Raw genomic sequence first — 24,162 nt, 5'->3', positions numbered from 1 at the left:
GTTTGTTCTTTCCTCTTTCTGCGTTTTTAGTTTGTTTTCCCTAATGCAAGGGTACTCTTGTCACATTTTTCCTGGTCAGGATTTTCAGTTTTTAATTTAATCCGTAATTTCATCTTTTTTTTAATGAACTAGTTTTCTGGTTACCGACTATGTGACGAACGGTGTCACTTACAGTGCTACATTCGTTACCTATGCACGAAAGTTCCGCCTCCCCAGATGGGGAGGGTGGGTTGTCAAACATGACTGAAGGTATCGTTTACAATGTTCAGCGTCACATAAATAAAATCACAAAAATGTGGATACAGAATCACGGAACATTCGTTAAAATTATCGACCAACAATGTTTCAAGTCGCTTTTACGGCTTCTGAAAGAAGCTACTTCCAGCCCTAGGCTGTTTACAGCATGTGTCTTGTAGTTTTTTATTCTTATATAATTTTTAATGAGTATAGGCGTTTGCTGTTTCGGGGGAGTGAGTCCGGGAGTGCTTACCTAGGCATATGCTCTTGAGGTGTTGCTGCTTTGGGTCCCCGATGGGCCATTTGGGCTTTAGGGTCTTAGTCCTAGATGGACTCAAGGAGCGGATTTCCCGTGTTGGTCAGGGCTGCTGTCAAGTTGTATGCCTACTCTTTGAGAAACTGGAGGATTGGAGGGATCTTTAGATCTTTTCTTATGCCACTGTTTCGGATGAACCAAGGCGCGCCGACTAGCCTCCTGAGGATATTCATTTCGGTAACTTGAGTCTTTTTGAGGTGGGTTGTAGCCACCTGGAGCCACGCCGGAGCCCCGTGGCAGAGGAGCGGTCTTAAGATACTTACGTAGTGCCCTTGTTTCCCCCAGAACTTTACCTGAGGCGTTGCTGATATGGCGGGCCCATCGGAGTCCTTTGTCCAGTATGACTCCCAGAAAGGAGGTGTATTCCTTCCTGGGGATCACTTTAGTGCCGAAATGGATGGGAGGACCCAAATCTCCAATCCTTCGATGAGAGAAGGTTATATGGGAGCACTTAGTGGGAAATGCCTTCAGCTTCCAGTCGTCCATCCAGTCCTCTAAGTTGTCGAGGGCCCTCTGGAGCAGAAGGGTTGCCCACGTTGAATTTTCCGCCTGAGTAGATATAGTTGAGTCGTCGGCATATAAGTATAGATTTGTGCCACCTGGGTTTGGAAAGTCGTTCAGGAAAATATTGAATTACAGTGGCGAGAGAACAGATTCTTGCGATACTCCAAAAAGTATCGATTTAAGCAATAGCAGTACAGCCGAGAAAACGGGCACTTCTGGTTGGGACCTTGTGCCACTTTTTGAAAGTAAATCACTGATTGGCACCAAATTCACTCAAACACAACATGTTGGGGAACAATCACAAAAATGGAAATCGGGCCAAGCAAGGCCGAGAAAACAGGCACTCCCGGTTTCAAAAACGTATCCCGGTTATGAATCACGGAACTGATTCCCACCAAAACCCACCAGAGACTCACCTTCTATCTTAGCGCCAACCCTGGAGATATTTTAAAATTCAGGGGTGGCGCCACTAAGATATCAAGCACTTTCGGTTTCCGCCAAATATGGCTATCTCCGGAAGTTCTGCATTGATTTGGCTAAAAATTGATGTAGGCACAATTATTTACCACACGAACACTTTTTTAATATTTCAGTATGATATATCCGGGGAATAACTGATCGAAGCACTTTTCCACTTGATAATTTTTTATTTTACGACCGGGTTCGATATATCTAGGGGTTTTTGAAAAATTAGTTGAATACCGGATTTTTTCGCACTTTTTTCCAATTCTACCGAACTTGCAAAAATTAAGGTAGACGCTTCACTAGCGCACAGCAGTTGCAAAACACTTGCGCAAATACGCACAGAACATTCCCAAAAATTCCGAGGAATGACTTATCCAAAATTGAAGCTTTAGGTTTACAAATCGCTCGCAGCACGGAGCTCATAGCCGATAAGTCCGACTCTTCCAACGAACGATAAGGAGGCAAAATCTACGATCATGTTGTAAAGATTCCGCTTCTCAGTCAGTTCCTCGACTTACTATAGGTAGGAGGAGCTCGGCAATTCCTCATGGAAAGCGCCAAAGGCCGTCATCAAATATTTATTGCTGTTTATGATAAATTGTACAAATAGGCTACGATTGGAGATTCATTTCGGAACATATCGTTGCAACAATTTCGTTATAGTCCAGATTTAGAATTAGCGGGGCCTTTTGTTTGGTGCCATTTAGCGTTGGACGCATCGTTGAGTTTTAAATTCCCTTTGTTAAATTAAGCCAGCCTTGAAATGCCAATAAATCTCTTTAGGTAAACCTTTCCTTCGCAATACCCTCACCTGTCCGCTTATCCGACGATTACATTCTAGATCATTCCCAATTCATTGGGTTATCTCCCACCGAGTGGAGCACCAGGCCCAGGGTGCCTTTCAAAATCCGGATTCGAAAAATTTGGTGGCGCATGGATTAGTGCTTTTTGATTGTCTCTCCCGCTGGAATTGCACCGTCCACCCGGACGCCAGTTATGATGCTGTGGAAGGGGATGTTATATCATCCATCTCGATTTTCCATAATTAGTGTACCGAGAGGGATGCACTCTACGGCTGGTAATTGAATTTTGAATTTCAACCTAGCTTCACCATAAGCCTGGGCCTCGGCCACAATCGGCGGCGGTGAGATGGTTTCGCGCCCACCCGTGCGCGTCACCGCGGCGGTGTCGGCGGGGGGCTGGGGAGCAAGTCAGTAGCTGAGAGGGTCTTTCCACGTACCCCCACGTGCAATCACATTGCCGCTTAAGTGTTTGCGCACTTAAATGTTTAAACGGGCCGCGACACGGATGATGGTGGGGATGAGATGGCCACCTAATTTCCGCCTCTACCCCGCATTCAAATTGATTGCGATGTTTTCGCTTGTATTGTCCACGAGAGGGCTTTCGTTAAAGCCGTCACAGAAATGATGGATCACGGAATTAATTTGTATTTTTTTAAAATGGGTTTTAGCCTTGATTTTGTTTGTGGATTAGTTCCGACGTGTGGGTCAATTCGACGACCTCTGATTTGCGGTTCCCTATTGTTTATGTGTCATTTTTATTTAATTTAAGACGATAATATAATTTATCTTAGGTGTCGCACGCATTTGACGCAGTTGGTATGTGGGCTGCTGAATCAGGAAACCCCTCCGAGGGTCTCACTCTTTCCTTTATTCTAGGAAAATTTCATTTCCGTAAATATTTAAGCTTTTCAGCAGAAGTGAGAGAAACGAAGAAAGTTATGGGTATTATTTATTTTCCATCAGGTGTGTAAATTTGTATTAATCAGAAATTCCATCAGTCGGAAATATCAAGAAACTGAAAAACGTAATGAGTGTCACTCGATCCGTAAGAAATATCAAAACTGATTTAAAAAATAAACGTGAACTAATATGTAGTGTTAACTCATTAGATTCGACTGGAAAATATTTAATTAGCCTATTATTCGCTTATGTTCATGTCTGAATGTTCACTGAGTGTACCCAGGAACCTCCCTCTTGGTATTTTGATGAAGATTTTCTAAAGAATGATACACTTTCATTGTACGACCTCGCGTATTTGATCCTCTACTTTTCTTGATCTTCAAGTCATTTCTTTTAAAAATGTTTTTGTATTCACATTTCATGCCTGCCATACTTCAATTATTGAAAATACGTCTAAATGTCACATATTTATCTGCCATGTAGTGATCAGAAATTGCATTCTGATGGTATTAATGTCGTAAATGGCGGCATGATGTGACTTATGTCTTTGGATACTTAGAATTAGGGGTATTATTAGGCTGAGAATTTGTGCAACTGTTGGTTTTTTTCGGAGGCACGAATGTCTCAGGTTGCTCTAGTGCACCGATATATCTTTATTACAATACTCCTACTTCTACGGGGATCGGGATGGTGCGGTGGCAAACGTACAGGATTCCCAGCAAGACGGCCCAGGATTCGAACCCGGGCCCTCACGCGCAGAGGCTTTTTAAAAATCTTGCAATTTTTTTCAGTGGAATCCACCCACAGGGCCCGGGTTCCAATCCCGGCGGTGGTTAATATGTTTCAGTGGTATTTCGATCCCTACTTGAGGTGCTTTGTGGAGAGCACCTTGAGTGAGTTCGCCGTCCGTCTGATGGGACGTTTAACTGCGGGCCCCTTTGGACAAGAGCAGGCTAATGCCGACGCCGGGTCTCTCCAGACTTCCCCTCCCATCCATCCCCTATGGCGCAAATCACCTCAGCTGTCGGTCGCCTCCCCTCAATACTACTACTACTACTACTCTTGCTTCTACTCTGACATTTTTCCCGTTAATTATTAGTTTTTGGAGTGTTCAGAAAGCTCTCGTAAATTCTAATTTGTAAACAACGCTGTAAAAACAAAACCGCCGTTCATATAAAATGCATTATTGCGGTAACCTGTTTCTTGTGCTTTCAGGTCATGTAAATGTCAGAGTGTAGAGTACCCAAATTTCTGTGATATCCTTTCATATAATTAGTCTAATTATTGGTCCAACCTGACAAAATTTCAAATTGGATCAAGTAGGTGAGTCCCCGGAAGTATGCCACTTTAATTGGGCCCATTTGTTTAGAATATAGCTTTTCTGTTTAATAACATAATTTGTTATATTTAATTTATTACTTCCTTTCTAGCAGCAATGTCATTGGCTCACCACATATAAATTAAGTCATTTGAATTGCAGTTGACCCAGGTAAGAAAAGAAATCGAACGATTGTTATTTTTATTCATCATGTGTAACATTTTCATCTATTTATTGCGATAATTTTCAACAAGGTACTCTCCATGACTAGCCACTCTTTGTAGCATAAGCCAAAAGCCAAATTCAGTGGTAATGAGCGAGCCAGACGGATTGTTTGCCGGGCTAACAAATCTGTGCATGTAGACGCAAAAACAACACTGAATAAATTGTGCAACACTTGACCAATAGTTATAGAGTCAGTGTACTGTACACGGAAGAAAAGAAATCGTTTCCATGGGTGAATTTACTTTTTCTCTTTAAATCCACGAAGTATAACATTTCCGATTGCATGTCTTTTTTGCAAAACTTTATGTGAAAACATCCCACTTTCCCCTCTCTTGGGAAATCATTTCCAAACCGTTGGCGTTACTTCACTGCCCCGACCAGACATGTCAAAGTGCCAAGAGGGAGGGAGATATTTTCTTGGTTACCAAAAGTAAATCGTTGCAGGCCGAGTCACGCCCTTCGCATGCGGTTTGCTCATTGGATCTCTGTCGCCAAATAATGACATTGGGCGTGGATGAGGAAGTTCAATTACCGTAGGGTTTTTTGGTATGTGACATAAGTTAAGGGGCCCTCGTATTAGGATTGACCAATATTGATAAAATTATTGATATTCGATGTAACGATAAGTTTTTCCTCCAAATCGTTCCACCCGATAACATTGGGAAACTATATTGGGAATTTTACTCACTCCGATAAAGCATGTTCCTGCGTCATTGAAGAGTTGGAAATGATTCATCTTGTTTCTTCTGATTTGCCATTTTTCATACTTGTTTGATCAGGCTGTTCAAGAGATAAAGGATAGTAAAATTTAGGTACTGAACGGAGTTTATTCAATCAATAGTCCGGGAAATGCATGCTCACTTTAAAAATCAAGAGTGGGGTTACATCTTAACCATGGTTTTAGTTACGTTCTGTAGTCCTGTACCATGTGGAAGGTGGCTTATTAATTGCTACAGTATGAAAGCAAATGAGTTGAAATTCAAATCCGGAAGTACAAGAATGTAAAATTAGATATTAATCGTTAAATTATCTTCGTAAATTTCCGAAGTAGATTTGTAATAAAAATATTGAAAATTGGTGATGAAAATTTTAAAATTATTTTCTATGGCAAGGCTTTCCATAATTTCGCGGCATTGGGTAAGGGGCATACAGTAAAAGGGCCACCCCTGTGCATGTTATTTCTCTATATCCTTCAAAATATACTCGCCAGGCACAAATGACATATGTTTCAACCTTTTGAAGTTTGTGGCTTCTTGATGAGAATATTTGGATTTGTATGCGCATTTTGATATTGTTTTGTAAAAATACATTGATTCAAGCAATGGTGACATATTTAAAAGGAGAATAAAACCGAAAAAATTACCTGTCGAAGATTTCTTCTCAGAATGGGGAAAGCGAATAGACGTACACTGCGTAGGATGCACTGTACACCTGTCTTTAATTCCCGCAACTGTTTTACACATCGCATACGAAACTCTGAAACAATGTATTCGAGCGAAATTTGTTTAAATTTTAAAGTTACGGTAAATTATTATGAATGTTAATTATTTCGTTCACCCGAAATTAATGCTATGTTTACCGCCTTAGCTAAAAAATGTTAATCTAAGCTGAAATGCCTACGCGTCAAAGTATTCTCCTGTAAATTTGCTAGTTGACTCCAGTAATAAAAATTAATTGACTGATGAGGTACAGTTGGTTCTAAGACATGTCCATCCATGCCGAGGTCCCTCGTGAAAAAATGTCGCCGGTGTGTGTGAGATGGATCGCTGCGACACGTTACCTTCGGAGAGAAATATGCATACGCAGAGGCGGATAGGGTTGGGAATGGGAAACGGGGGGCCGCGGGGGAATGTATTTGCTGACCCTTCGGGAGAAACACCGCCTACGGAAGACCGGTCGGGTTCAGTCATAAAAGTCGCAGAGTTTTCATCGTTTGCTGATCTCTGTCCCGAAAATCCCATCACTTTCGGTATCACATCTTGCGCGCCGCATCCAGCGTGCGTCCCCTTCTTCCATCCCTCCCTCCTCCGCTCCCCTGCCCCTCCTGTTCCAACCTATCACCCCCCGCCGCTCGCCCCCGTTCAGCCATACGCACACGAGGAGGAACGCAGATAGGAGCAGGTCGGCTCTCGCCCACGCAACTGCTCTTCTTCCTAACTCTTTCCAATATAACGTCTCAATTTAATTTTTTCCATCCATATCGATTCAAGAAAGGAGTTACCGTGAGCGTTCTAATGTGAACGCATGTTTTCAGCGATTTTATATAGCCTTCGCAATCTTACTGATTCTCTATACTTTCCATTTATTTTGTTTTCGAATTGAATGGAAATCTTCGAAGAAATATTATGATACAGATGCTCGGAAAAAGGCTTGCATATTTTAAAACATCCGTTTGAACAGAAATCCTTTTAGATAATCATCAATCTGATTTTCGCATGTTGGTAAATAACCAAACAAACCAATCTTTAGAATCCCTGAGGAAAAGTTTTCTAAACATTTTTGTTCAATTTTTGGCTTCAACAACTACCTTGGTAAAATGTATTTGAATGAATCAAACTACGCAAAAATATTGACTCCCGAAAATTTACTATTCCGAATTTTCCAAGTTGTTGCTTTGTTGATAGAGAGTTCTAGAGCCTGGGTAATTTAATAATATAGCAAAAATTTTCACGGATTATTCCGTGAATCGTAGATTAGAGCTAATAAAATATATTTGATTTACGTTTTCGGACACTTTGCTCCTACGTATGAGAAGTGGATATATTAAAAAGAAAATTTTCGCACGTCCTTTCACTGTCGGAGAGCAAAAGTGCATATTTTTACTAAAACAATGCGTGGATTAGTTTTGGGCGAGATTCTCAGCCTCTCGGCACAAGCGTGGAGAGAATCACCGACCGAGAGGGGTTAGTCATAAGCAACCAAGTGTTGGTGATGACTAACCCCTGTCTCCTGCAGAACTCAACTGCTTTCTCCCCGCGGTCATTCCTCGTGCCTAAACCGTAGTCCCCGACCTCGTCACCATCTCTTCCTTCACCTACCGTTGTATTCCAATCCCCCATCACTATCAAATGTTTCCCTGCAGGAGCACACGCGATTATGTCCTCTAACTGATCGTATATCCTATCGACCTCTTCTTCCTTATGGTTGCTCGGTGGCATATATACCTGAATAATAACCAAGTTAGTCGGTTCTGCTTTTATGTCTACTAGAAATATTATAACCGTGACCTGCTCTATGTTGACTACGCTTCTTCCTACTTATTCATTTAATAATATGGCAACCCCACGTTGGCTGTCGTCCCCGCCACTGTATATTATTCTATACTGATCACTCCAGTAATCCCCGCTATCCTTCCATCTCACCTCGCATAGACCTAAAATATCTATTTTTCCCCTTTCCATCACAACATCCTCCAATTTCCCTGTCCTCATTATTGTCCTAAAATTCCACGTTCCTATTCTAACTAATGTGGTCTTCTTCTTCACCTGCGTCTTCTGCCCTGCTGCTACTGGTTTTCCCTTGCAAGGGTTTCGTAGGATGACGACCGCGGAATCCTTGCCTCCCCCGCTGCCGGGCACGACCCACGGCCGATTGGGCCGAGTCCCGTAGTTGCCAGGGCTCAAAATCTCTATGTTGCCCATCATTTTTTATCTTGGGAATGGTAATTGAGTTGGTTTCCCGTTGCCTTCCTCAACAGTGTTTTTAACGTGACACCATCACTTACTGGCTGCCCCACTGGGGTAATACTCCATTGCAGCCGCCTCACTGAGGAACAGACGCTGCGTGGACTACCTTTCGTCTGACTCCTAACCTTCGACCTATCTGTCATGGGTGACCCTACCAGGAGCAATTATTAATACTCACGCCAGCACAGCTCTAGGGGTCATCGGAACTCAAAAAGCCCTTCCACCACGTCAAGGTTGTAGTCCGGGGAGGGATATATATATATATATATATATATATATATATATATATATATATATATATATATATATAATTTTTCTTATTTTATATATTATATTTATTGTGATTTATATATATGTATATATATACATATATATAAGCCCAAATCGAATTCAACTCGACCCTCATGCGTGTATTATGGAAATACACCATAACCACATACCGCTATGTAGTAATGGTATACTAGTATGTATATACACACACCTACAGGGTCGCACTTAAAAGTGGTAGGACTAATTTTTTTACAAGACTTTTATTGACGATATACTTACATCGGCTTAATAATCTTCAAAGTATGCTCCTTAAGCTACTACACACTTAGTATATCGTTGCTCCCATTCCCCGTACGCCCGCTGGAAATTTTCTTTGGGGATGCCGTTGATGACCCTCGTCGAAGCCTCTTGAACGGCCTTTATCGAGTCAAAACGTCGTCCCTTGAGCTGTCTTCTCATCAGGGGGAAGAAAAAGAAGTCCGGTGGTGCCAGATCGGAAGAATAGGTGGGGTGCGGCAACGTGGCAACGCCGTATTTGGCCAGGAGCTGTCTGACGACGAGCGCGCCATGGCAGAATTTTCGGCACCATCTTGGCGCACACCTTGCGCATGGCCAAATCCTGTGAAATAATGCGTTTGACGTCGCATGCAGACAGACCCAACTGGTGTACAATTTCTTCACTGGTTAAGCATCGCTCTGTGTTCAGTAGTGTCCTCACTCTGTCCACATTAGTGTCGGTTCTTGCGGTCGACGGCCGTCCGGAGCGATGGTCGCCTTCAACGAGCTCCCTACCCTCTTTAAACAACTTGTGCCACTCAAATACTGTGGAACGGCTTAAGGCAGTGTCCCCATAAGCCTGCTTGATCATATCGAGGGTCTAAGTTGACGTCTTCCTGAGTTTCGCACAAAACTTCACGGAATAACGTTGCTCTAAATTCAGATTCATTTTGTTTTTCGACGCGGACAAAAAACTTGCTTCACTAAAAACGGTGTCCGCACTCAACGACAGCCCGCAGACGACTGAGGTTGGTGTCGGTCTGTTGCTAAGAGCCCCCTCCACCTTACCCTGCCAGGCAGCCCACCCTCCGTTCGCGCCAGAGAAAATTAGTCCTACCACTTTTGGGTGCGACCCGGTATATATATATATATATATATATATATATATATATATATATATATATACACACACACACGAGGGTCATCCGGAAAGTAGTACCCGTTCGTGAAATAAAGACACAAAAGTAAATATTAACAAACATAAAAAAATTTATTTGAAAGAGGATACTTTAAACTACTTCTCAACATAATCTCCAAGCAAATTAAGGCATTTGTCATAACGTGTGACAAGTTTCTGTATTCCTGCTGCATAGTCCTTCGCCGCCAGCTCATTGAGATACGCGAGGGACCCATCTTGCACAAATTTTTGCATAATGCAGATGGTGTTTAACAATTTCATGAACAATTGTTCGAGAAACATTGGGAAAATGCTCACAGATGTCATCAATTGTGACGCGCCGATCGTTCCTCACGAATTCGTCAACTGAGCTCACCAGTTGGTCTGTAATGACAGACGGTCTCCCCGAACGCTCATCGTCGTGTGTGTTCCCCCTCCCCATGTTGAAGTTGCGACACCACCGCCGAACAGACGACTCGTCCATTACATTGTCTCCATACACCTCCTTTAATTGGCGATGAATATCACATGGGCGAACGTTTCTTGCATTGAGGAATTTAATCACTGCCCTCACTTCACAACTGGCGGCGTTCTCAATTTTTTTAAACATTGTAAACAATCACAGAAACAACACAGGCAATGCTAGCGTCACGCAACTTGGCTCAGAGAAGGCAGACAAGCCACTGAAGCTATCTGACCTCGTCCAGCGGCTACTCGCGTCGTCAGCACTTCATGCGGCACGAACGGGTACTACTTTCCGGATGACCCTCGTATGTATGTATATATATATATATACACACACATATTATTAGGTAATCTACCGGTTAAGGTAGGTTTTTCGATGAACACAGCTACTAAATAAAACATTTTGTGACTCCTAACAAAACTCAAAATCCAGCTTCCTCCTTTGCATCAGGTCCCTCTTCAATTCTAAGTACTTTCTTCCTCCCTTCATCCCGTCTAACATCCTTATCCGGTTCCTGCCCTTCCCTTGTTTGCCCAACATTCTCCCCTCAATTACAGTCTTCAACATCCCACTGCCAGCCAATACCCCCTTACCCTTTTCCTGCGTCCATAAGATTTCTCCCAACAAATCCCTCTAGATACAATTGTAATAGGACATAAATTAAAACAAATTGGTATCTGCTTAGTGGTTGAAAACTAGCCTGAAAAGGTTAATATTTCCGCATGAATTTGCATCTAAAAGTTCCATGCTTTTTGGTTCCTAAAAAGACCTACACAAATACTGGGTAATCTAAATGCTGTTAAGTGAGCAATGATTGCATGAGACATGTTTTCTGTGAAAAGGCAATGGAACATGTTACCTGTAGTAACTACATGGTAATATTTTACCTTTAGTGTGCTTGCTACACGAAAGTTGCCAAACAAGGTGAATCTCTCCACGTTGGATTGATCGATATTGATTTGGTAAAGGTACATTCTTTTGATGAAATAATTACATGGCGCGTCAAATATCAATGCATAATGATCATGATTTATCAGACAAAAAAGAATAAACAAGGCTGGTATCCATATTTTGGACCTCATGTTTCTACAAGCGGGTATTGTACCGCTCGCATAGCTGCTCGAACTATTGCCCTAACTTGCATCAACTTAATACCGCAGGGGCATGTGGCGGGGGGTGTTAAGGCACCGCCTGTAATTAAGGAAAAACCTCATGCAAAGGCACAAATTTATACAATCAACAATCAAAACATAAAAAAACATTCATGCAAAATCCCTTACAAACTACAACCAATCAAACAAACAAACTACCAACTAACGTACACATGCACCTACAAATATACCTGATACTTTCGCAATGTTTAATTTTGTTCCGACATGCACATTAAATGTTTTCAATATTTCTTAAGTGACTACGGTTCTTATTGTTATGATTCCTGAGTGTTCGCGGAAGGAATGAGTATTTTTATCTATCTGTACTGAAATCAGTCTCCCTTCTTTTATTCTCGGGGATCTGATCTGTTTAAGTAGGGTTGGGTCATAATAATTCCTTTAGTGTCATTGTAAAACTCGTTTGTTCTAAACCTTTCTAAAAGTCTAAGTCTCGCTTGTTCTCTCCGCACTTCAAGTGGTTCCCAGCCTAAATTCCTAAAGAGACGCCTGTCACCATCGTGTTCTTATCATAACATTTTTTAACGAACCTGGCGGATTTCCTCTGGACTTGATCTAATTCTTTTTGCCAGTTTTTCTTCCAAGGATCCCAAATAATTGTGGCGTATTTTAAATGAAGGCTAACTACAGCAAAATAAGACTTTTCTTTAACTTTTTCATTACATTCCGCCACCGCCCGTTTAATGGAGCTGAGTTTCTTAAAAGCGGACCGGCACACTTCTCTGATATGTGCTCCCCATGAAAGGTGTGGTGTTAGAACTACCCCCAAATTTCTAACTTGATTGGCCGAAGTTAAGTATAGTAACTCAGTTAAACTAGTCAAAAATATAGCATAATGTCAGGAAATATGGCTGTTTCAAGTGAAATGAATGTAAGGGAGCAGAATGACTGCGTACTGAGGACAATGGACGGCTTAGCTTAAGAGGGTGGATCACGGCTTTTCGGATATTGGAATTGAGAAGAAGGGATCAAGAATCAACGTGAGATGGGGAAGAAGACCAGCGGAGAACTATCGACTGCGGGGGTCTCCCCTCAGGGTGAGAGACGCGTGGGACCATGGGCAAGTGGGACGGGATATGATCTGAGGCTGTGGGATTTTGCATTCTGTGATGGAATATGGAGAGACATGTAAACCAGGGATATAGAGGAAGGGGTTTGTACCTTTGAATGGATTAGGGGATACAGAGTATAAAGAAATGAAATATATTATTTAGGGTTTAAAGTGTTTATTTATTGCAGCACCGCTCTATAAGGGACAAAGGGGTATAATAAAATTTAAAGATGACGAAATTTTAACGAATAACTTCTAGGAGTTATACCTTTTCATTTTGATATATTTCTTTATACCACCAAGTGGACCAGGAAAATTTACTCTGCAGAAACCCCTGTGCGGTTTCCGACAAAGCTTTGGAAAAGAGAGAAAGAAGTAGAAAACCTCTCCTTTTTAACTTCAGTGTTTGCTGTTTAAAGACTCAGAACAAGAATTGAATCTGGAGCAGTCGCCGAACGTTCTATTCACTAGGCTGCTGCTCCGCCTCGAAGAAACCATGGAAGGGACCGTAGAATGGAGTTTTCGGCTAGTGACCAAACCTTCTCCGCTTCATATCCTTCCGTATAAATCCACTTAGATATAAGCTCTTAGATAAGATATTAGATATAAGGTGACTAGTAAAACTATAAACGTTTTAACTGAATAAGGTAAGAACAAACTGCATATACTACGGAGTTACTAGCCCCCAGCCCTAGGGAAAGAACTTCAACTTTTTTCCGGCGTCATTACAATTGGGTATTTGACAATTGCCCTGAGTTACCATTTGATTCATAAAAATGACGAACAAGCATTAATTCATGAAAAAGAAAATTAAGATGATCTAGAGAGGAAGGATTAACGATAAAAAGAAAATGCCTCAATCCCAATGTTTCTGCTGCCGCTTCTATTCTGACATGACGTGGAATGGAATTCGTACACCTTTGGTTTACTTTGAAAGTCCCCATTAATATTCAACCTTCCTCAAAACAACTATCTCGCAATAACTGAACATTATAAGAGCTTGTAAAACTCAATGCAACAATTTCAGAGTGTAAAAATCATTCGCCTTGACTGGGACTCGAACCATCTCCCGCAGTTTCTTTGGAATCTGTCAAAGTATAAACACCATAAGTGTTTAAAGTTGGCTTTAACCTCGTGGACTGTGGCGCGTCGCGCACGACTACGAATGCCTGTGACATTGTATGTACGGTATTTCGTCACAACATCTAGTTCCTTTAAAAGCCCAGAAAATTTCAGAGTTTAAGAGGACGCCTCGGTAGCTTAGGTGGCTAAAGCACTCGACCGGATATTGAGGGATCTCGGTTCGAGTCCCAGTCAAGGCGAATGATTTTTACACTCTGAAATTGTTGCATTGAAATGCACATTAGCGGATGACTACGTTAAAAGTTATTGTTGCGGCATCTCCCGCAGTTTCTTTGGAATTTGCTTGTAAAACTGTTCTGGCGAAACGTTTTTACTGGAGAATCCCCCATCAATCACGACGATTTTAATAATGGAACTACACATTAAGAAGCAAAGCATTGATGACTAAATAAATAAATAATATACTCATCAAAAATAAATTCTGAGAGAACGGAGAGTTTCAACCACAAAATAATCACCTGAAATTTGTTAAAGGATTACCGTTTCATCCATGATGCAACTTGAAATTAAATGCATGCAATGCCGGAAAAAAACGTTGTTCTTCTACATATACACATTTTCTGTGAAAGATCTAGCTATTTTCTTTTCTAATATGAATCGCTTCCACAAAGTGACGCCTCAAAACCATTCTATGCATGCAATAAAGTCGGAATAACCAACACATGGGTATTTGAAACTCAGCAGCATCTGGTTCCTTTGAGTTTCTACTGACCGCTATGAGTTCGATCCACTTTTGAATATCCTGGCTGGAAGATATTTCACCAAAAAGTAGGCAAGAAGAAAAGAGCTTATTTACCAATGAGTCACACGCCATTCGAAAAAACTGGTGAAGACATATACATGCCACAAAAGCCTCAGTAACTGCGGTGTACGTGTAGAACTAACCGGTCCACAACTGAACTAAAAACAAAGATAACACGAAAAATATTTCCTTTGTTAGTTATTTAAAAGTTGATATTTTGAAATGTGTGCATTTACCACTTTTTTAATAAAAAATACTAATTCCCCTTTTCCCTGGATTACATCATCATATTCCGATTACGATTATGATCTATTAGATTTTGGCTTTTAAAATATTCATTTCTAATATACACTTACATGGAACACTTCTTAGCCCGTAAATTGCATGTTTGGAGCCCAAATCGAATTCAAATTGACCCTCATGCGTGTATTATGGAAACTGCAAATAGTAAATGCGTTTTCAATCGAAAATTAGTAACGAAGTGTAACAATATGTATCCCTTTATATATATATATATATATATATATATATATATATATATATATATATATATATATATATATATATCCCTCCTCGGACTAAAACCTTGACGTGGCGTGGTGGAAGGGCTTGCGCGTTCCTATGAACCCTACAGCTGTGCTGACGGGAGTAACAAAAATTGGTCCTGGTAGGGTCACCATGCCAGATACGTCGAAGGTTAGGAGCCAGACGAAATGGAGTCCACGCATCGTCTGTTTCTCAGTGAGGCGGCTGCAATGGCGTCAGACCCCAGTGGGGCGGCCAGTAAGTGATGGTGTCACGTTACAAACGGTATTGAGGTAGGCATCGGGAAACCAACTCAATTATCATACCCAAGATTTAAATGATGGACAAAATAGAGATTTTGAGTTCTGGCAACTACAGGGCTCGGCCCAATTGGCCGTGTGCCCTGCCCGGCAGCGGGGGAGGCAAGGCTTCCGCGGTCGCCACCCCGCAAAACCATTGCAAGGGAAAACCGGCAGCAGCAGGACATAAGACGCAGAAGAAGAAGACCACATTAGTTACAATAAGAACGCAGAATGTTAGGACACGGATTAGGAAAGGGAAACTGGAGCATGTTAAGCGAGATATAGAAAGGGGAAATAAAGATATTTTAGGTCTGTGCGAGGTGAGAGGGAAAGATAGCGGGGATTACTGGAGTGTTAAGTATAGAATAATATAGAGCGGTGGGGACGAGAGGCAACGAGGGGTTGCCATGGTATTAAATGAAGAGGAAGGAAGAAGTGTAGTCAACAAAGAGAAGTAACGGATAGATTATTAATAGTGGAGATAAAAGCAGAACCAAAAAATTTGGTTATTATTAAAAATATATGCCACCGAGCAACCATAAGGAAGAAGAGGTCGATAGGATATACGATCAGTTAGAGGATATAAGCACTTGTGTTTCCACAGGGAAACATTTGATAGTGATGGGGGACTGGAATGCGAAGATAGGCGAAGGAAGAGATGGTGATGAGGTCGGGGACTACGGTTTAGGCACGAAAACTGACCGCGGGGAGAAAGAAGTTAAGTTCTGCTTGAGACAGCTGGTCTCTTGAGACAGGGGTTAGTCATCACCAACACCTGGTTTAGACGCTACAAAAGACGCAGGTATACATGGAAAATGCCAGGTGATTCAGAAAGGTATCAGCTAGATTATACTACCTTGATCAAAAAGTTCCCGGAATAACCACCGTGTGGCGCTCCCATCGTTCCGATTTGAGTTCTGTTTTTTTTGTTAAATTGGTACATCTGTTGTTGATATTCCCTTTAAATCTTAGTGTCATAACTTGACATTTGCAAAAGTTACGTAGCCAAGAGTACATCTATCTCTGTGTGTGTTGGCGATTTTTTACAATCTCAGAAATGGATTTAAATTTGCAACAACGAACTTGTATTAAATTTTGCGTAAAAAACGGATTTAGTGGCGCACGGACGTTGGAAATGTTGGAAAAGTGTTTCGGCAACGATTCTCTAAAAAAAACGGTCGTTTACCAGTGGCACGAGCGGTTCAGAAGTGGTCGTGAGTCAATCGAAGATGATGAACGCAGTGCCAGACCATCGACATCGAAAGTCGGTGAAAAAATTGATAAAGTAAAAGAAATGTTGGTCAATAACCGCAAATTAACCATCAGAGAAATAGCGGAGGACTTGAACATTGCCTATGGATCCGCCCAAGACATTGTGGTTAATGATTTGGGTATCCGTCGTGTAGCAGCAAAGTTGGTGCCAAAAGACCTCAATTTCATGCAAAAAAGAGACCGTGTTGACGTCGCAAAAGACATGATTTGCGAGGCTGAATTGGATCCCACATTCATCAAAAGGATCATTACTGGAGACGAGACGTGGGTTTATGAGTACGACACGCAATCCAGACATCAGGCAAGTGAATGGCGTTCACCAAATGAGCCGAGACCAAAAAAACCACGTCGTTTTCAGTCAAAAAAGAAGGCAATGCTGACGGTTTTCATGGATTACAACGGTGTAGTGCATCATGAATTTTTGCCAGAAGGCCAGACAGTAAACAAAGAGTATTATTTGGGCGTTATGAGACGTTTGCGTGAAGCAATTCGCCGAAAGAGACCAGAAATGTGGGCAGAAAACTCGTGGATTTTGCACCATGATAACGCACCGTCGCACAGTGCTATCATTATTCGTAATTTTTTGACGAAAAATGCAACAAATACCATCCAACAGCCACCGAATTCACCTGATTTGGCTCCCTGTGACTTCTTTCTGTTCAATCGAGTTAAAAAACCATTACGGGGAACGCGTTTTAGCAGCCGAGAGGAAGTAATGGAAAAATCGCAGGAAGCACTGATGGACATACCGAAAACCGAATATAAAAAATGTTTCGAGGATTGGATCAAGCGCTGGCATAAGTGTGTTGCAGTCGATGGGGATTACTTTGAAGGGGACAATATAGATTTAGATGAATAAACTTGTATTTTTAATTTTCTGAATAAATTCCGGGAAATTTTTGATCAAGGTAGTATTCTGGTTAGACACAGGTTTAGGATTAGTGTGATACATTCGCACAGCTTCCCGGGAGCGGATGCGGACTCTGACCACAATTTAGTTATTATGAAATAGAGCGTCCGTTTCAAAAAGATAAGGCAGGGGCGGCGAGGTAAAAAGTGGAATGTAGAAGCATTAAATCGTTTGAAGAGGAGGGAGTACAAACAGGCGGCCATGGAGGATGATAAGGAGCTAAGTACTATCGTAGAAAAATGGGAAAATATCAAGAAACGGTTATCAAAAGCAGCAAAAGACACTATTGGAACCGTTAACGCTAAAAGGACTAGTAAACCATGGATCACGGATGAAATGATTAAAAAGATGGATGAAAGGAGAAAATGGAAGAATGTAACAGAAGAGTTAAGCAAAATGAAGTACAAAGAATGAAACAATAAATTGAGGGTGGCAACAAATAAAGCAAAAGAAGCATGGTGGAAGGCACAGTGCGAGGATATGGAAAGTTTGCAGAGGAAGGGTGAAATTGTTGCGCTGTACAGCAAAGTTAAATCGTTATTTGGAAGTAAGAAAGGAAAATCTATGCTAACAGTTACAGATAAGGCGGGTAAGGTAATAGTCACGCAGGAAAGATCCAAGAGAGATGGATAGAAAATATCGAAGAACTGTATGGTAAAAAACTTAGACCAAAAAAGCTAAACATGGAAAAGGAACAAGATGAAGAGGAAGATAGCTTAGGTCCAGGCATACTCGACGATGAGATAGGAAAGGTATTAAAAGAGATGAAACTAATTCAGGCGGTAGGGGGGGATTACATTCCCGCGGAACTATTGAAATGTTTAGGAAAATGTGGGAGGAAGTGGCTATATGGGCTGATTCGTAGTATCTATGAGGAAGGAATCTTGCCGGAAGACTTTGTGAGATCAGTTTAAGATCCTATTCCGAAAAAGGTAAAGGCTACATCATGTGAGGACTACAAGACAATAAGTTTGATATCCCACGCAGATAGAGTTGTTCTAAGGATCTTAAAAAAAAGGATAGAGAGTAGGGCACATGATTACTTTGGGGATGACCAGTTTAGGTTTGGGAAGGGGAGAGGTACGCGCGATGACATTGCAGTAATGAGATTATTAATCGAGAGGAATATAGAAAACAACCACGAAGTAATTGCCTGTTTCGTAGATTTCAAAAAAGCGTTTGGTAGAGAGAATCGGGTAAACTAATAAGTATATTTAAGAAAATAGGAATAGATTGGGGGGAAAGGAGGCTAATCCACAACCTGTAAATGTCTCAGACTGCTCAGGTGCGAGTGGGGAACGGGGAGTCCGGATGGGCAGTGTTAGGAAGAGGTGTAAGGCAGGGTTGCCCATTATCACCGTTGCTGTTTAACCTGTATGCAGAGGAAATGATCAGAGAGGCATGGGAAGAACTGGAGGTAGGAATGAAAGTGGGCGGGGAATTCGTAAAATCAGTTAGGTGTGCTAATGACCAAGCTTAGTTTGTATGTTAGCCAAGTGGTTGCAGACATTGGTTCGTGAATTGGAAATTAAGTGCAACAGGTATGAGATGGGAATCAAAATTAACAAAACAAAGGTTATGCGATTTTCTAAAAAGGAAAAGGATAAGCTAAACATTAAAATAGCAGGGTAAAAACTAGAGCAGGTAGAACAGTTTACTTATCTCGATAGTGTTTTGGATCAATACGGTCAAAGTAGTAGGGACGTAAGGAGAAGAATTGCGCTAGGCAAAGAAGCTTTGACACGGAGGATGGAGTTGATGACAAGGACGTTGAGTAAGGATGTTAAGAAAAGACTCGTAAAAACTTTGATATGGAGCGTAGCTATGTATGGTGCGGAAACGTGGTCATTGAAGCAAGAGGATAGACGTAGATTGGAGGCTTTTGAAATGTGGGTGTGGAGAAGAATGGAGAAGGTGAAATGGTCGGAGAAGAAAACAAATCAGAAAGTACTTGGTATGGTGGGCGAAGAGAGGGGTTTGTTGGGAGCAATCCTATGGAGGCAGGAAAAGTGGATGAAGGGGGTATTGGCCGGTAGCGGGATGTTGAAGACTGTAATTGAGGGGAGAATGTTAGCCAGACGAGGCAAGCGAAGGAATAGGATAGGGATGTTGGACGGGATGAAGGGAGGAAGAAAGTACTCAGAGATGAAGAGGGACCTAATGAAGAGTAGGACGTAGTGTTTTGCTGGGGGTCACAAATTGTTGAATTAGTAATTTTGTCCATCCAAAAACCTACCTTAACCGGTAGATTACCTAATAATAATAATAATAATAATTATATATATATATATATATATATATATATATATAAATATTTATATATATACATTTATAAAAATATATAAAACCAAATATAGATTTTAAAACAGAAATACAAAGATGAAACCCTTACATATGTAGTTTTGGCGTTTCGACAGCAGAATTGCCCTCATCAGAATCAGATTCTGATAATGGCGGTCGTTTAAATGGTATACTTGTATTATATGCAATAGTCTATTATTTTTTGAAAGATTAAAAGTAACCTTATTTAAAAATTGAATAATTTCCTCTGCATGGAATTCGTGCAAAAATTCAATTACCATGCACACTCTACTTAAAAACTTTTAGTTTATACGGTTAAAAATCATATGCAGGATAATTTTAGATAAATAATTTTTATTTATGGTGATCTGTTTGAGCATTCTGTAAGAATATGTCGGTTTATGGTTATCTTTTTAAGGCTCCGTCTAGTTTGCACCGTGTATGATATTTTTGGACACATTAGTATTTTCCTGACTTCAACCAAGCCGTTAGAACAAAAGCGCGGAATGTGGGAAGGTCTTCAAAGGAAGGTCACTGTTGTTACCGCGGCGCTCCCTTGCATCCGGAATTCGTAGGTCCACGCTATCCCGTTTGACATGGACGAGGGACTCTTTTGAATCCGTGGGGGATTGCGAGCGGGGCAGGCATACTTTCGGGCTTGCCGTTTGATTCGTGACGAGCACCGGATTCCTCGGCTCTCGGGATGACGCCACTCTCCCCATTGTTTCACGCCCGTTGATTTATAATTCACGAATGAATATTTCCTTGCCCGAAGAATGCCAGCTCCTTAAATGTTATTAAGGCTGATGGGGGAAAGAGGGCGTTTTGGCAATATGACGTTTTGAAGGTGCGGGGCCGTTCGGGTGAGCGTAATGCAAGGAATATATATATGGCCTGATGGATTCATCAATATCTAGTATTCAGAGCCCTCGACGGTTTATGCCACATCGGATTGTTTGCTTTAAAATAAGGAATACCTCGAGACATTTGAAGTAAGAGACCTGAATTTTTTCCTGATATAAAAATTGCATAATTTTTTCTTTTATAATGATTATTCTAATGACCTACGATTTCAAGTGATATTCATCATGGAGTAACATTTATTGTATCGAAGTAGCATAGTTAATTAATAAATTTTTCCGGACCTTTTAAATTATAGTTTCCTTTTAAATCTGAAATTTCCCTGTCAATAATCATTTTGACGAAACATTAAAAACCAGTATTTCAAGAATTTAAAAGTATTACCATTTATCAATTGTAAACTCTTACTCCTGGCGGTGCATTGCTCTACTAGTAAAAAGTATTAATGGGAAATTACTTACAAACGGTAGAATTAGGTTAATGTAATAACATAATTTTATCAATATTAATGAAGTTTTCTTGGGTATTCCACCGGGTCTGGGGTTCTATACTCGCCGACGTTTCGATGCCCGACTCGTATATCGCCCTTAGGGTAATCAAGGACGATGCGCGAGTCGGGCATCGAGACTTCAACTAATATGGAACCCTGACCCGATGGAAGACCCGAGAAAACTTCATCAAGCAAATACAACGGGAAAGCACCAGATCTTATAATTATATCAACTTTGAAAGCCGAATAGTAAATAAAAAGGTTAAACGTTGATTATTAAGAAGTTCAGAGTGATTTTTACTATCAATATGTTAGCAGTAAATATAGCTGCAATACATCCATAATCAATTTAGGGTTCATATACTGTTCTTACAGGTATATAGCGGAATGGTTCGCTATTCTAGCATGTCCAATTCCCTTACGTCAAACTCTTTTTTGATTCAATATTCAATCCCGCCTTCTCTTTGGCAACTCCGGTCACATTTCAATCACCTAGAAGATTTGGGATAATAAGTACGGTCAACATTATTTCCATCCCTGCGGTAAAAGGTGGAAGGATTGATGGATGAAGATGATATATATATATATATATATATATATATATATATATATATATATATATATATATATATATATATATATATATATCTTCTGAAGACGACAGCCGTGCTGTCGAAACGTAAAATAACAAATTGTGAGTGTCCTTTCTTTGTGTCTCTATATTCTAAAAATCTACATCGCTGTTTTTATATATTTGTGTGTCGCCGAAGAGCGTTCCATTTCGAAGATATTATATATATATATATATATATATATATATATATATATATATATATATATATATATATATATAATATTTCGTGTTTGAATGTATATATATATACATTCAAACACGAAATCCCGCCAAACGGCGAATAAATACTCATATATACAGAAACAGATATAAGGAAATGGGATAGGAACACACATAAAGGACGAACACAATAGAGGTGGGGAAGGCGGAATCGAACGGATCACAAGAGTAAAAATATTTCCTTGACCGGGACTCGAACCTCGGATCTTTCAACTTGCCGGGCGGATGCTCTTAACCACTTGAGCTATCGAGGAAACGTAATTTACCCTGAGATCCGTGGGTCTAATATGTCGCCAAGCGCCCCGATTCTTTAGCCAAGAGATGGCGTCAGGGGGCTGTTTCAGCCACCAAAGGAGAAATAGACAATACACAAGAGGAAAGGACAGTGGGTTAGAATGTGTTCGTCCTTTATGTGTGTTCCTATCCCATTTCCTTATATCTGTTTCTGTATATATGAGTATATATATATATATATATATATATATATATATATATATATATATATATATATATATATATATATATATATATATATATATATATATTATATATATATATGGCTGTGCCATGGGTAGCAGGTTCAGCCCTTCCTATGCAAACCTCTTTCTTGGTCTCGCAGAGAAGAAATTCCTGTCAAAACAACCACTGAAACCTCTATTGTGGCTCAGATATATCGATGATATCTTCCTCCTCTGGCCACATGGTACCGATTCCCTGAAAGCTTTCATTTCCGACCTCAATGCTTCGTCCTCTGTCTCCTTCAGTTATACAGTTTCCTCCTCCCAAATCACATTCCTGGATGTAAATGTAACATTAAGAAACCAAACATTTCACACCTCTGTACATATTAAACCCACAAGCAAACAGCAATACTTACACTACAATAGTTGCCACCCATATCACACCAAACGCTCCATTCCTTACTCCCTGTCCATAAGAGGACACAGAATTTGCAATGACCCCGACTCCCTTGATAATTTCCTTTCAAATCCACACTGTTCCCTCCTCAAACGAGGTTATCCCGAATACCTACTGAACAAAAGGATCCGAAAACAGTGCCTACACTCCATAACCTTCCTCCGCCGCAGAACCCCACCCTCTTTCAATTTGCACCACATACTTCCCGGGCTTAGAATCTCTACGATTAATCCTAAAAGACCTCTACCCTATCCTCAAAAATCATAATGCCACCGCCAACCTTTTTCCCAAATGTCCCTCTGTTACTTTCAAACGCCCCGCCAACCTATTCGATCTCCTCAAATCCACCAATCCACTCCTTAAATCCCCAACCCGTCCCAAAACCACTCCCACGCCATGCAATAAACCCAGATGCAAAACATGCCATATTTTCAAAACCAAAATCCCATCCCTCTCCCACCCGATTTTTAACTCTCTCCCACCAATTCCCTCCTCTACTTGCACATCTAGCAATGTAGTGCACATCTACCAATGAAGTGCCAACTTTGCCCTGCCAATTATATTGGGCAGTGCACCACACCCCTCAATATCAGAATCAACAACCACCGAGCCTCATGCAAAAACTCTTCCTTCATTGACATGCTCCCTATCCCCAAACACGCCTCCGAACACAACACCTTCTTTAATAAATGCTATAGTGTATCCATCATAGCATGCCTCCCACCCTCTGATCCTCCTCTGAAACTGAAAACATTAGAGCAATCCTTCATCTGGCTCTTGGAGTCCTGGAATTGGCCAGGAATTAATATTAGGCATTAATTACCCTGATCCAATTATATTTTCATCCACCTTTTACCCCCATCACCTTCTAAATTTTCCCCACCCTTCTAACGCTGCCCCTCCAAACCCGTCCCTTCGGAATTCTCTCCCCACCTTCCCCTTCCATCCATTGCTCCAGCCCTCGTATTCCTTCAGTTCTGTCCCTCTCTTCCTTGATAAAGGTGGTCACGACCACCGAAAATTCGAAAAATAGTGAGTCTCTTTTTTGTGTGCTTCTGTGTTTTGTCTGTGTCCATTAGTGCTAAGTGTTATACTTTACATATATATATATATATATATATATATACTCAACCAGACACAATATAGATAGGTATTTATAAAAAATCTCTATTGATAATCACAACGGGACAATTCCGCCATTACATGCTTTAGCTCCCCATGGAAATTAAAATTTTTGCAGATGATATTGTCAAAAGTATTG

This window comes from Hetaerina americana, unplaced genomic scaffold (genome assembly GCF_022747635.1).
Source record: "Hetaerina americana unplaced genomic scaffold, ioHetAmer1.1.p SCAF_16, whole genome shotgun sequence".
Taxonomy (NCBI): Eukaryota; Metazoa; Arthropoda; class Insecta; order Odonata; family Calopterygidae; genus Hetaerina; species Hetaerina americana.
This window is presented reverse-complemented; position numbering follows the sequence as displayed.